This window comes from Rhinopithecus bieti, unplaced genomic scaffold (assembly GCF_001698545.2).
Source record: "Rhinopithecus bieti isolate Rb0 unplaced genomic scaffold, ASM169854v2 scaffold_1673, whole genome shotgun sequence".
NCBI classification, from domain to species: domain Eukaryota; kingdom Metazoa; phylum Chordata; class Mammalia; order Primates; family Cercopithecidae; genus Rhinopithecus; species Rhinopithecus bieti.
In genome coordinates, this window is record NW_016804690.1 from 6,190,302 (window position 1) to 6,205,129 (window position 14,828).

Below are 14,828 nucleotides of genomic sequence, written 5' to 3' on the forward strand. Positions count from 1 at the left end.
TCTCAAAAAAAAAAAAAAAAAAAATTAAAAAAAAGAAAAGAGGTTTACTTGACTCATGGTTCTGGACACTGTACAAGAAGCATGGCACCAGCATCTGCTTCTGGTGAGGCTTCAGGAAGCTTCCAATCATGGTATCAGAAGAAGGGACACCAGCATGTCACATGGTGAGAGAAGGACCAAGAGAGGGGAGGGAGGTGCTAGGCTCTTTTTATCAGTACTCAAGTGAACTAATAAAGCAAGAACTCCACTAGGATGGGACCAATTCATTAATGAGGAATCTGTCCCATGACCCAAACACCTCCCCTCACTAGGCCCTAGTTCCAACACTGGGGATCAAATTTCAACATGAGATTTGGAAGGGAGAAGTACCCAAACCATATCATGCAGTATTTGTCTTTCTGTGCCTGGCTTATTTCACATGACATAGTATCCTCCAGGTTCATCCATGTTGTCACAGATGATACAATTTTTTGCTTTTTAAGGCTCAATAGTATTCCATTGTGTATGTGTGTGTGTGTGTGTGTGTGTGTGTGTGTGTATATATATATATATGTACACCATATTTTCTTTCCTCATTCATTAACTGATGGACACTTTTGTTGATTCCATATCTTGGCTCTTGTGAATAGTGCTGCAATAAAGATGGAAGTGCAGCTAACTCTGACATAATTTTATTTCCCTTGGATATATACCCAGAAATGGAATTGCAGGATCACATGGTTCTAAAAGTAGAACATGGTAGTTCTACTTTTAATTTTTTGAAGAACCTCCATACTGTTTTCCATAATGGCTGCACTAATTTACATTCCAACTGACAGTTTGCAAGGGTTTCCTTTTCTCCACATCTTTGTAATCTTTCATTTTTTTTATGATATTCATTCTGACAGATTGGCCATTTGTATGTCTTCTTCGAGAAATGTCTACTTATGTCATTTGCGCATTTGTTTGAGTTCCTTATGTGTTTTGGATATTAACTCTTTATCAGATGCATGGTTTTCACATGCTTTCTCCCATTCCATAAGGTGTCTCTTCACACTTTTGATTGTTTCCTTTGCTACATGGAGCTTTTTAGTTTAATACAATTCCATTGTATATATTTCTATAGCTTTTGTTGTCTGTACTTTTGGGATCACGTCCAAAAAAAAATCATTGCCTAGATTAATGTCATGGAGCTATACTGTACATTTTCTTCTATTAGTTTTACAGTTTCAGGTCTTATGTTTCAGTCTTTAGTCCAATTTGAGTTGATTTTTGTATTTGGTTTGAGATAAGGGTCCAATTTCATTCTTCTGTATGTGTATATCCAGTCTTCCCAACTGATATGTGTCATATTTCTACCATTGCTGCTCTGCTTCAAAAAAAAAAATGCAATTCACAAGGATATTCAGTGTACAACTTATTTTAATATACAATTTATTCCAATTACATTGTATATTGTCCCTAGAAGTATTGCCTTATGTGAGATGTCTTTACTTCATAAATATTCTTTTTCTAATCTATCTTGGAAGGTTTCTTTCTTTGATCAGGCAACCAAAAACTACTAGGATGGGCTTCAGTAGATCCAGAATTTTAGAGGTCTTATTGACTGTTTTAGAAAAATTACCTGATCAATTGCCATACAATAAATTACATATATGGCACAACAGAGGATCTTTTGGAACTCAACACTAGGGCTTGATTAGGCCTATAAATATCTGTATCACCACATGCTAGTCATTTTTCTCCTCTGGATCAGTCTGTCATTTTTAAAATGGAAATAATAAGAATGTCCTCCCTATCCTTTGGGATTGTTTTAAAATTAAATAAGATACCATAGGGAAAGGCCCTAGCAGTTTTACAGTTTTCAATGTTAATGTAACATAATCCTGAAATGATCCTGTAGCAGAAAAACAAATCAGCTAAAATTTTGTGAGATATAATTTTCATCCTACAGAAGGTTTGAGAGAGTTACTTTATTTTCTCAACATATAAACATGTTTACCATGTGTATTGAGTTACTCTGTGTGCCTTGAGGGACTTACAGTCTGGTAGGAAAACATGCACACACAACAATTACAGTGGGCTATGTTGGGAATTATGATAGAAATAATGCAGACTGTGTAACAGAAACACAAAAAAAGTAAGGTCTAACATCCTGGCTTAGCCCATCCTTAGCAGTCCATGTTAATGTGCATGTTGGAAACTCCAGAGTCCAATTTCACAAGCTTTTACACTGTATTCAAGGAGCTGGATAATAATATACACAAGTTTAGTTCAGTGTTCTGATGGAAGACATTTAGCAGCTCCCTCTCTCTTTCTCTCTCTCTCTCTCTATATATATATACACACACACATATATATATACACACCTTTTTTTTTTTTTTTTGATACAGAGTTTCACTCTTGTCAACCAGGCTGGAGTACAATGGGTAATCCCAGCTCACTGCAACCTCCACCTCCCCGTTTCAAGCAATTCTCCTGCCTCAGTCTCCCAAGTAGCTGGGATTACAGGTGGGTGCCACAACGCTGGGCTAATTTTTGTATTTTTAGTAGAGACAGGGTTTTGCCATCTTGGCCCCAGCTGGTCTTGAACTGCTGACTTCAGGTGATCTGCCCACCTTAGCCTCCCAAAGTGCTGGGATTATAAGTATGAGTCACTGCGCCCAGTCTAGCAGCAATATTAATAATCAATACTAATCTGAGAAGATTTCATATAACAGCTTTTTATAAACATTTATGCCTTTAAAATCAAACTGGGTGACTTTATCTAAACTTCAAGATTTATTTACTGAACATCTACTCTGTTCCAGACATGAAACTGGATGTTTTCTCTGTGTTATCACATTGAAAACCCAAATAAATATGGAGCTGCTGTAATTTAATTCCATTATATAAGCCACTGTTCTCTATCATGAAGCTATTTCTAAAGCCTGGCTCATAGCCCATACTCACATTACTTTGCTGGAATTCTGTTGAAAAAGTCTGTTCTAACCAAAACGTTCCAAATAATTTTGATTTAGCTGCCAGTCTGTAAATAAGATGCTTCTTTGGTAATGGATTTTCTCTACACAAATGACTCTGACTACCCATATAATATTAACTTTTCTCAATAAAAATTCACATGGTCTTCAAAGTCTTAGTTTACTCAGCAAATTTATAAGTAAGGGAAGAGGATTTGTTGCTGGTTTAGTTTTCTAGGGATTCCATAACAAACTACCACAAACCATGTGACTTAAATAATAGAAATGTATTGGTTTACAGTTCTGGAGACTAGATTTCTGAAATCTAGAACTCATCAGGGTTGGTTCTCTCTGAGGGCTGTGAGGAAGAATCTGTTTCATGTCTCTTTCCCAGTTCTGATGGGTTGCTGTCAATCTTTGACACCCCTTAGTTTGTAGACGCATCACCCTGGTCTCTGCCTTTATCGTCACATGGCATTCTCTATGGGCATGCACACACACATGTGTATGTCCAAATCTCCTTATTTTTATAAGGGAAATTATAAATCAATTCTATTGTATTAGGGCCTGCACTAATGACCTCATTTTAGCTTGATTATCTCTGTAAAGATCCTACCTGCAAATACAGTCACATTCTGAAGTACTGGGGATTATGACTTCGACAAATGAACTTGCAGGGGACACAGTTCAAATCGTGGGAGGTGGTAAAGATGATGCTTTCTACATACTGATTCTGGAATATTATAAAATTAAAGGGCTCTGGGCAGTTCAAAATAGAGGTAAAATAAAGAGTTAGAGGGTGCTTGTTGGAAAGCTGCGATATAACTAACTGAATTGCAAACTCCCTGACGAAAATGTCAACCATTGCTAATTGCTTCTTTAGCTTCAGTTTACTGACTTAAGTAATATTAGCTATGATAATTCAATTACCTTCATATTTCATAACTAATTAGTGACAGCAAGTGGCAGTCAATGCCAGGAAACACTATCTGCATAGTTACTTACTCTATGTATGTGTATGCCCGTACATGAGTGTGAAAGCTCACAGGCATCCGAATAGGGATATCATCATATCTGTGAAGACATAAATTTGAGGTTAACAATTATTTTAAACCAGGTTTAAATTTTAAATTTTAAACCTGGCTTAAAAATAATTGTTAACTTTCATAAGAAAATTATTACATTGGACTATCACCTTACCAAATGGGTCACCAAGTATTTATTTTTTTCATTGACACCTTTTTCTTTTTTTTTTTTTTTGCATATTCTTAAGAACATTTTTTTTTTGTTGCAAATATAACAGGCACCCAGAATTAGATTTGGGTAAACTTAGAATGGGTTCCGTTGTATTCTCACATCTATTGTCTTATTTGATACTCGTCCTGTGAGCTAGGATCATAGGATATTTTAATCTTTACCTAAATGGCAAAGAAGAAGCTCTGAGGAAAATAAATAACATATCTAACATCACAGAATTTGTTGGGGGGGATACCAAGACTAGAAGCCAAATCTCTTGACACTTAAAACAAAGAGAATACAGCAGGAAGCTTTCTTTGAGGTGCAGTTGTACACAAACACAAATGGTCTGTCACTTTGTTAAATTGCACAATTCTTTCTAACACTGCAATTTTTGGATTATCCATTTGGTTTCACCTTTATTTCTTCCTTAGTCTGATCTGGGGAATTAGGAGTTAGGAGCAAACGAAACAGATGTCTTGTTGAAGATTTTGATGACAGGAATTTCTCCTACACCAGAATGAATTAGTTTCATAACAACAATACAATTCAGTGATGAGATTTAGTGGATTTTGCTTTCTTAGGCAGTAAAAAGCCTTCCTTATATGAAGCTAATCTCCAGGATATGATAACCCATCATAGGTCAGGTTATAAATATCTGAATCCAAAGTCAGTGGTTTTCACCACCCAAGAAGAAGAAACTCTGAATTGCGCTGCCTAGAAATCTGATGGCACTTGTAAAATGGAATTTAGGTACAATAAGGGATCTATCCCTTTATCAGCCATTAGTGACATGAGGTGACTTTATTCACAGACAATTACACAGTTTCAATGTGTATTTAAAGTTCTCCACAAAGTTTATAATTACACATTCTGTGCCCAACCCTAACCTCTCTCCTGTTTTTCACCTTGCCTGCTGGGCATTACACTAAACTATCAACCATTTGTTCAAATGTTACATTAAAAACGAAACACACTGTCCTTCATCTTCTACCTAAAACCAGCTTCCACTCATAACTGCATTTCTGACAGAGCTTCCACAATTTTCTTGGCCCCTCCTGGCTCCGAAATTGTAATCAATTTTTACTTTAACTTCTTTCTTGACCTCTGCCTTCAAACAGTCCCCAAGTACTGGCAATTCTTTCTTAGTGGTGGCCCTTCCTTTCCACTATCCTGGACAGGGCCTCAGTCAGGCCTGATTCCTGAAGGGGCATAACAACCTCCTACCTGCTTGCCTGTGGGATGGGCCTATAGGAACAAGTTCAGACTTGTCCAAGACTTATTTAAAATCACACGTCCTCCAACCTCTCCCGACTCTTCTCCCTGGAGGATAAGGCATATTCAGTTCTGCATTACTCATTTAACCCAAAATCTGCTTTCTTTTCCATGATCTGATGAAGTGTTCTAGTCCGGTACATGTTTTGTCAGCCTCCTCAGGTTCCCTAAGAGGTGACCACTCTAACCATGGGTTTCTTAGATGGTTATAACGCAAGAGTCCATCTTATCTAACCTTACAGAATAGCTGCCTGCTAGCAGTTTTCCAGCAACACCACCTCCAACTCGTGGCTTTTCCGTAGACCTAGCAAAATCTCAGCCCCTAGATATGATATATTGATGTCTCCTTTGTTATTAGAGATTGTTATTAATTATAACGAAAGATTTGTTTGTAATGTCATGTGTTTAATTTCAAGTAATTAAATCAATACCTGTTGCAGAAACTCAGAAAATACAGAAAGGCAAAGACAAAGTCCTTTAAAACATTTTGTATTTTTTCTTCTCTCCTACCACATCTTTACATTCTTTCCTGTATCTTAACTATTTTCCAATGCTATCAAACTACCTACACCGTCTTCTGATATATAAAATATATTGTAATTTAACCAATTGTCTATTTTTGGAAATTTTATTTGTTTCTAAAATTTTGCCCTTAGTAGTAAGCCCATGATGAATAGCCTCAAAAACATAATTCTAAGAGTACCTATTTTCCCACAGTTTTACTAGCATCGGAAGTCATGTCTGCTTTTCAAATATCTTAACAGGTATTTGGCTAACAAAGTGAATGCTTGCTTATTTATTTATTTATTTATTTATTTATTTATTTATTTATTTTGAGGCAGAGTCTTGCTCTGTCACCCAGGCTAGAGTGCAGTGGCACGATCTCAGCTCACTGCAACCTCTGCCTCCTGGATTCAAGCGATTCTTCCTGCCTCAGCTTCCCAAGTAGCTGGGATTACAGGCACCCACGTCCACAGCCAGCTAATTTTTAAATATTTTTAGTAGAGATGGAGTTTCACCATGTTGGCCAGGCTGGCTGGTTTCAAACTCCTGACCTCAAGTGATCTGCCCACCTCGGCCTCCCAAAGTGCTGGGATTAGAGGCATGAGCCACCACACCCAGCCTCATATTTATTAACAAATTATAATTTTTTCTTAAATTATAATATTATATAAATTACCCTTTTAATATGAGTATTTCTGTAAGGGGCTTTTACAGATTAAATATGTCAATTCCTTGTAGTATGTTTTGCAACATTTTTTATACCTTGTCATATCCCTTTTAGTGTTTATTATATGTTTGGACATGGAATATTTAAACCTTAAGATACTCATGGGAGTTAGCAATCAACAGGTCATCCGTGACTTTTACAAAACAACTTCAGTGGAGAGGTTTGTATGAGATTCAGGTTGCGAGAGTTGAAATGTGAATGAAAAGTGAAGAATTTTTAAAAATTTAATATTAAAGTCAGATGATTTGGATGTTTTATCCCCTCCAAATCTCATGTTAAATGTGATCCCCAGTGTTGAAGGTGGAGCCCGGTGGGAGATGTTGGATTATGGGGGCAGATTCCTCATGAATGGTTTAGCCTCATCCCCTTGGTGATAAGTGAGTTCTCTCTCTCTTAGTTTCTGAGAAAGCTGATTGTTTAAAAGGAGCCTCTCTCTCTTGCTCCCTCTTGCCATGTGATATGCCGGTTACCCCTTTGCCGTCCATTATGATTGCAAGCTCTGTGAGGCCCTCACCAGAAGCAGAATTTGTCACTATGCTTCCTGTACAGCCTGCAGAACCATAAGCCAAAATAAACCACTTTTTGATATAAATTATGCAGTCTCGGGTATTTCTGTATAACAGTGTAGATGGATTAACACATAAGAGAGAAAAGAAAAGGAAGAACAGAGAGAAAAAACAGGGTCCAATGAAATAAGTTGGTGTTATGTGTTTGTTAGTTTGCATTTTCAGACGTGGGAAGAAGATAAAAGGATTAACTGAGGGAACTAGATTCCAGAAGAATGAGACGTATGTGAGACTGAAAATTCAGGCAGAAAGAAATAGATTTAAAAACGATGAGAGAGTTTCTTTCTCAGGAGTTACAGGTTCCTGAAGATAGAGATGTGTAAGGATTGTGAGAAGACAAATGAAGAAAACAAATTACCATTTTCTTCTGCAGAGTATGTTTCTTTGTCTGTTTGCTAAGACGAGGATAAAAAGAAAAAAATGGCCTCAGAAATGAAAAAAACAATACCTGATATTTGAGTAGCACAAGAAACACTTTTCCTTTGGAACCATAGAATTTGGTTTTGTAAACTTTTCAGAAACATAAACGCTTTTGCCTCCAAGGTAAAGATTCAAAATTAATTTAAGTAAGCGTTCTAAATATGCCTAAGGAGATAACCAGAAAAAAAAGACAAAACTGATTTAAACAGAGATGTTGAAAAAGAGTTTTAAAAAATTATTATTTTAAAAGAGAATAATGAGTAAAAACAAAAGGCATGCCTAATATCTCATTAGCATTCTCTACAGAAAAAGTGTTTAGAATCGTGAAGTATAACGTTTCAATTATTCAACAGGTGACAACATTTCCTAAGAAATGACTAAGAGAAAAAAATTCACCCTGAATACCGTACCTGAAACAAGATTAGTCCTTAAGGTAGTAGTGACAGCACAATTGTATTCTGCTTAACAAATTCCCACAAATGTAGTGGCTTTAAACAACACAAATTCATCATCTTACAGATCTGGAGGTGAGAGGTCCAAAATGACTTCCCACTGGGCTAAAATCAAAGTGTTGACCAGGTGGAGTCCTTTCTGCGGGCTCTATAGGAAAACCTGTATCCATACCTTTTCTAGTGCCTGGTCACCTCTTGAATCCCTTGGCTTGTGTTCCCCTTCCCTCATCAAAGCCAGCAGTGTAGCATCTCCAGAGCTCTCCCTCATGCACTCTCCTGACTGCCCCTTTAATTTATGAGGACCCTCATGATTACACAGAGCTCTCCTGGATAATCCAGGCTAGTCTTTCCATTGCAGGAGCCTTACCTTAACCATATCTACAAAGTCCCTTTTCCATACAAGTAACATACAGATTCCAGGGATTAGAACAGGGACATCTTTGGGGGGCGGGGGGCTATGATTCTGCCTACCCCAGCAGTTTATGTGGTGTCAAACATAACTAAAAGGTTTGTTAAAGCCCCTCATTTGGTGATAAAAACACACAGCTAAGCAAGGCCTCCTTCTCCTATTTAAAAACAAACACAAAAGCAAAAAACCCCTGTATACTTGATGTATATAATGTATTTTTTTGAGACAGAGTCTGGCTCTATCACCATGGCTGGAGTGCAGTGGAACAATCTTGGCTCACTGCACCTCCGCCTTCTGGGTTCAAGCAATTCTTGTGCCTCAGCCTCTGAAGTAGCTGGGATTACAAGAGTGTACCACCATGCCCAGCTAATTTTTGTGTTTTTTAGTAGAGTCAGGGTTTCGCCATGTTAATCAAGCCAGTCTCAAACTCCCAGCCTCAAGTAATCTGCCCTCCTTAGCCTCCCAAAGTGCTGAGATTAAAGGTATAAGCCACCATACCCAGCCTGCTGTATAATTTAAATGCCGAACTGGTTTTCTTTAATCCCTATGTACCAAATATGTTGAGATGGAAAGCAGCAAAAGCAGACAGAGCCCTCTATAGCAAAATTGAGTTTGAAACCCCTGAATAAAGATTTTAAGTAGACTATGAATCCAAAGTTGTGACCAGCCCTGAACTTTCCAACAGACAAACCAATCTAGTCTCATGGTCAGCCCCTAATAAGCACAAGGCTTCAATATATCTGTTTATATCCCACTCCCTGGTCACTTTCACTTCTCAGCTTACCTTTGGTGCTGACCATCTTGCCCTCCATTGTCTACCATCTTGAACTTGTGCTGATGTATGACATGGTCTCCACCTCGATTTCCTACCTGGTTATGAGTTTTCTGTGGGCACCAGGAGTTTATCCCCTCTGACCTACTTGGGGTATTGAGCTGTGGAAGCTCTTACGTAGTGTTTGTCCACCTGCCCAGTATTCCTTCCAGGTTGACCCTGGCATCTATGGGAAGTCATCAGTCAGAAAGTCTTGTCTGTTCTGTCTGTGACTTTCAGTTGAAAACTGAATTCCACTCAAGACAGTAGCCAGTTCAAGAAAATTTCAGATATAGGACAAACTCCAAGTAATCATTTTGACCAAAAAGTCCATGGGAATGCTTTTATCCCTGTTAGCTTTTGTTTAGTACATCTTCCCCTCACTCCATGAACTTTTACTATTGACTATTGCATGTGTAGCACAGTTCCAAACGCACCTGCCATGGAAGGTATAGAAGTGGCAGAGTCGTCCAACTGATGATTCTTTAGGTAGGATGGGTATTACACATGAGGATTCTTGCTATGCAGCCATAGAGGTTCTTCCTTGACTCCTAGAGCATTCCTCTCCTGAGTAGACATAGAATAATAAGACAGGAGGGAGCCCAGAAGCTGAGGAAAAACCAGACAGGAAAGTCACCTAGATTAGGACAGAGGAAGATGTGAAATCACATATAAAAACTGTCAAAACCTAGGGACAAGAGCCTAGAGTCAAAGGTTAAAAGGAAAATCTATCAATTTCTCACATTTCATGGGTAAATCAAGACTGAAAATAGGATTCAGATCAACAACAGTAATAACAACTAAAATTCAAGGGTTCTTTATCAGGTACTGGACTAAATATTTTACATGCATTATTTCAAGTAATTTCCTTAAGAATGTAACTAATACAGAGTGATAATATTATCCCTTTTCTATAGGTAAGAAAACTGAAGCTCAGATAGATTTCAGTCACAGAACTAGTAGGTGCCAAAGTCAGTTCTGTTGGACTCATGTGTCTGAGCTTGTAACCTCCATATCATCCTCCTGGGAGGGCACAAGCACAGAACAGGATGGGCAGCGTTGAGCAGGGATGGGGGAACCCATTCCAGGAATTTCAACCATAAATAGGGCCTAACTGGGTGCTGGTTATATGATGGATGTTTGAAGTGGTTCAATTTAAAGGCTCAGGGTAATGCTGGCTTACTTGAAAATTCTCTGCTAACATACAAATACTTTGAGGATTATCAATTATCAGTTAACGGTTTAGCAAGAAGGAGACAGGTGATTAGTAGAGTTCTGGTGAGACTAGCAATCAAGACAGATGCCTATGTATTCTTAGAAAGTGTTCCTATTAAAGAAACTAGGATATTTCATGGAGTGTCCAATTGCTAGGCTGAAAAACTCAGACTGGCAGCCATGTTATATTTGGTATAATTTGCCAGCTCCTTCCATGGGCCTAATTAGATGTTTGTTAAACATGAAGAAAAGGAAGAGGAACTCCAGAGGAGAGAAAAGCTTGAGAACATGAAAGTACTTATATTCAAAGAGGAGGATTGTTACATTTGAATGGGGTTAAGGATCCAATCTTTAAGAACCTGGACGTTGTTTTGAACCTTGAAGAAAGTGATAGATATGAATTCATGGGAAAAGAGTGGAAGACACGTCAGGTTGGAGAGCATATGAGTAAAGTTACAAGAGCAAAAGTTAAAAATTGCAAGGAGCTTGTTGTAAGGTCAGCTTTGCCAAAATGAAGAAGTATCAGTCAAAAGCTCCAGGAGGTGTCCATGTCACTACTGTGAAATGATGAAGGTGGGACTGCAGGTTTACATTGACCCACCCTAGATTTCTGTTCTGGGAGCTGGTGCATTGACAAGTGATAGAGAAAGTGAGGCAGAAGAGTAACTAATTCCAGGCTGGTGAGCACTGGTTGCCTTTGTTCACAGGAAGAGAAGTTTGCCTGTGTGCTTCAGGAAGAGGAGATGGCTTGTTTGATCATGAACTGCTCCATCGATCGTGGCTTGCATCCTGATAGAGATCAGGGTCTCCAGCGGTATTCTCTTAACACAAAGGACTGCTCCCTTATCTAAGCTCCATCCACACGACCACATGGTCTGTCCTGCCAGATGGAGTACATTTTTTACATAATGCACTTGGCAGTAAAAGAAAATCTATTTTAAGCTGACTGTTCATTTTTCACAATGTGCATTACAAAAGCACTGGTATTGCCCAATTTATTTATAAGTGGACTTAAAACATTTTAAAACACAAAGCAGCTATTCTGCTAAATGTTGACTCCTGGGAGTTGGGTTCCTGTATGGGAGTGTGAGAGTTGGTCTCTTTATACCTATCTTTAAAAATGTATAAAACAGGCAGGATTCAGGTTGAAGTATAACAGACTTATGGGGTCCTAACCCATGGAATGGAAAGACCACACAACAGAAGGATTGGAACTTATTAGTGGGGATGGATGAGCCACTCTGTGGTTTAGGCTGAAACGCCTGGGATTGCTTTTCAAGTGTTTTAAATTTGATAATATATATATACATATATAGGCACAGGCACACACATATATTAAAAAAGCAAATGTGTTTGCCAAAATTTTCCCCCTGTCTCTGTTCTCTAACCCGTATGGATCTTAAATGTTTGTAATCCATATGTCTCTGATGTGTTCACACAAAACCCTCTGAGGACTGGCTCATAAAAGATTGCCCTCTGAGGACATTTCTACACAAACCTTTTCTCTAAAAGTTGCCCCATTTTCCTCAAGCTCAGGCCCTAACCCTATGTCTCTGCTTTCTCTGAGTAACATGGAGAAAAAAAAAATTGTGGACTTAATTCACTCTTAGTTCTCTAATTTAAGGATGTGAGCCACATAACCTCTCCTTAGGTTTCTGTTTTCTCATTCAGGAAAGGCAGTGGGAACTGAAGGCTCATTGGTGGCCCTTCTAGCTTTAGGTCTAAGATGTTCATGTCCCATCACCCAGCTGAGATTCAGGGACTTTCAGGTTTGCTGACCAGTTTCCCAATTTGCTCCTAACTTGAAGCTTTCTTTTCATGACAGTGGGAAATTCAGGAAGGAACAAAATAAGTAAAGATCCTTAGGTTTTAGTTAAGGGCAGTACTTATCTCTGGATATTGGGGGAGATCATGTCTGGTTACTGAGAGAAACAATAGGAAAAAGAAAGTTACCCAGGGATCCAGAAGGACCCACGACTTGACCCTTTAACTCTTCTCTCTGAATCTCAAACTGTTCAAAATTGAAAGCACCAAAGAAGGAGTGTCAGAGGAAGAAAGACATGAACATGAATCCAGTGACATTCTTTAGCTGGCTGCACCAAGGAATCCCCACACAGAGTAGGTGTACGTCAGAAATACAGAATTCAAATTCCCTCTGTTTTGCAGGTCATATAGTTAAGTGATAGCACGAACAATGCAGGGGTTAAGAGTCTGATATCAAACAGGTTTCGCATCAAGTAGACAAGTTCAAATCCATTGATTTATCTCTCAATTAGTTGGAAGAATTTCGTATTTTAGCTAAGGATGCTTTGAAAATCATGAGTTGGAAAACTAAAACATGGGGGCCACTTGCAGTGCAGGAGATGAGTTTAATACATCCCCTAGGGAAGGGGGCTGGGGACCCCTGGCCATGTACTGGTACCAGTCCGTGTTATGTTAGGAAATGGGCCACACGGCAGAAAGTGAGTGGCAGACAAGCGAGTATTATTGCCTGAGCTTCACCTCCTGTCAGATCAGCAGTGGCATTCAATTCTCATAGGAGTGCAAACCCTATTGTGAACAGCACATGCAAAGGAGCTAGGTTGTGCAATTCTTATGAGAATCTAACTAATATCATTGATCTGAGGTGGAACAGTTTCATCCGAAAACGTTCCAACCCAGCACCCCCATCCATTAAAAAATTGTTTTCCATGAAACCGGTCCCTGGTGTCAAAAATCCTGGGGACCATTGCCGTAGGGGGAGCAATAGATGCTGTCTGCCCTTCCTAAAGCTACAGTGCTAAAACTCAGTATGCATGCCTCCATTTTGCCATGCCTGTCTAGGAAAATCAGGTGGTAATGCACATTTAGGGCCAACTTGAAATTACACAAAATAACACCAGAGAAAGGAGAAAACGCAGAAGAAGGAAAAGCAGTGGTTAAGGTCTAATGTAATTAACGTGAAACACAAGTTGTTCCCACCAGTAGCCAATCCTCCTTTTCTGTAATCTTCTCCAATCACTTCCCAGCCACCAGCTACATGGGCGCATAAGCAAACAGAGGAGGGAAAAGAGAGAATATATAACCAATGTCTACAGCAGATGCCTTATCAGGAGGCTCTGTAAAGCCTAGAGCTGCAGCAATTGTTTCATTCAGACTTTGTGGGTTTTATTAAGCATAAAATGCAAGAAAATACATGCAAGGGCCTAGAGGAGTGTTTTCAATCTGTGCCTCATGGTGGCTTCTATCTGTTCCTCAGTGAAGGAGAAGAGGCATCAAGCAGGGTGGTGGCCAGGAAGGAAGTTCTTGGGAGTCCTCGGTCCCCTACCCTTCCCTGTTTAAACCAAAGGAATGTTGCTTTTATCAGCTTTAGATGTTCTCTTAAAGTTGTATTTGAAGAAAGGATACAGCTAATAATAATAATGTTTTAAGAAAATGCTCTGGGACTCATGTGGGCTGACAGACCTGAAGCAGTGCTCCTGAGGGTTGGTTCCTCTGGCAGGGGCGTGAGAGGAAACGACCTTACACTAATGCTGCCGCTGCAGGGCAGTGATGGCTTCAGAAAAGGCCACAGCAGGCCCTGAGTTGCAGCAGGAGGTGGGTCCGCCTGCCATCAGCAGTTAAGAGGGCAGTGGCTGCCCCAGCACAATCCGCAGGCCAGCCCAGCCTGAGAGGCGGAGTTACAGACAACAACTGCAATGGAAAGATTTCTGACTGTCTGCAAAGACTTGAGGGTGACCCTCCCAGAGGGTAGGGACAAGAACTCAATTACTCACTACCCTCTGCTTCTATGACTTATTTCTGCATTCATTTCTGATATTTAATTGATTATAAACTAACCAGAAATCCCAAAGGGGCCCTCAGTCTCTGCTGAGGTAGCCGTTTAGCTGGGGCTCAGTCAGAATCTGAGGATTTTGTGGCTGAAATGTATAGTGAATGACCTGGGTCTGGCCGACTGTGTGACGCATAACAGCATACATTGGATGACTCATAGAAGTCAGGGATGGAAAAGACCTATTAGGTCATTTTTTCCATCTTCCAGCTATTGCAGGTTTACTCTCTGCCAAGGTAGGATTATATTCAAATATTTAGTCCGGTCTAGTTTGAATTGATTCAAGTAATAGGGCTCCCACAACCTCCCCTGGGATCTTAATTCCACAGGATCATTGATTTCAATCTTCGGAAAATGTTCCTGATGTTCACTTTAAATTTTCCTTTGCTCAATTTCATCCCATTAATCCTACTTATTACCCCTCAGGCCACCCTAAATAATATCCCTTCTTCTTTCATGTTGA